The sequence below is a fragment of the Halyomorpha halys genome, unplaced genomic scaffold, assembly GCF_000696795.3.
Source record: "Halyomorpha halys isolate HHAL.00 unplaced genomic scaffold, Hhal_1.1 Scaffold1741.1, whole genome shotgun sequence".
Taxonomy (NCBI): domain Eukaryota; kingdom Metazoa; phylum Arthropoda; class Insecta; order Hemiptera; family Pentatomidae; genus Halyomorpha; species Halyomorpha halys.
The window spans coordinates 43386-44118 of record NW_027106797.1 but is presented as its reverse complement, the minus strand read 5'-3'; positions in this window follow the sequence as shown (position 1 = coordinate 44118).

Genomic DNA, 733 nt, shown 5'->3' with positions numbered 1-733 from the left:
TGCATCACTTCCTGCCCACAGTGCCAGAGTTCATTGGTCGTAGGCATTTCAAGTTCTTTGACTCCCTTCAATCACTGACCAATTCGCTTTTCCAGGCACTGACACCAGCACCTCCACCACTTCGATGGCAGGAACTACATCAACGAACACCTCAACCAATTAACCGAGGCGTAGCCAATAGGCAATTAACCCAAAAAGTGACTGTGACACAATTTTTAGTTTTAGTTTTTTGTTTTTAGTGTTTAGTGTTTAGGTGAAAAAGGCAATAATTGAAGTGCGCTCCAGCACCTCACATATTTTAAAAAATCATATTATTTTCTATTTCTTTTTAAATTCAGCGATTCCTTAGAATGGAGCACTGCTCCAGTAAAAGGACATAATTCAAAAATTGTAAATTGTACATAATTTATATATGTCTATATTTGTATTAGAAATAAAGGGATTTTGACACAAAAAAAAAAAAAAAGTTAGCACCTCACATATTTTTAAAAAATTCTTGTTATCTCCAATTTCTTGTTATTCTATTCAGCCATTCCTTAGAATTGAGCACTGCTCCAGTAAAAGGACACATTTCAAAAATTGTATATAATGTATTGTGTATATGTCTATATTTTGTATTTTTTTTTTTTTAAAGATAGATTTATTTATTGATAGATATTACAATCTGCCACACAGTTGTGGGCAATAGGTAATATTGATAAATGATCACATACATACTAAAATAAAAAAAAAA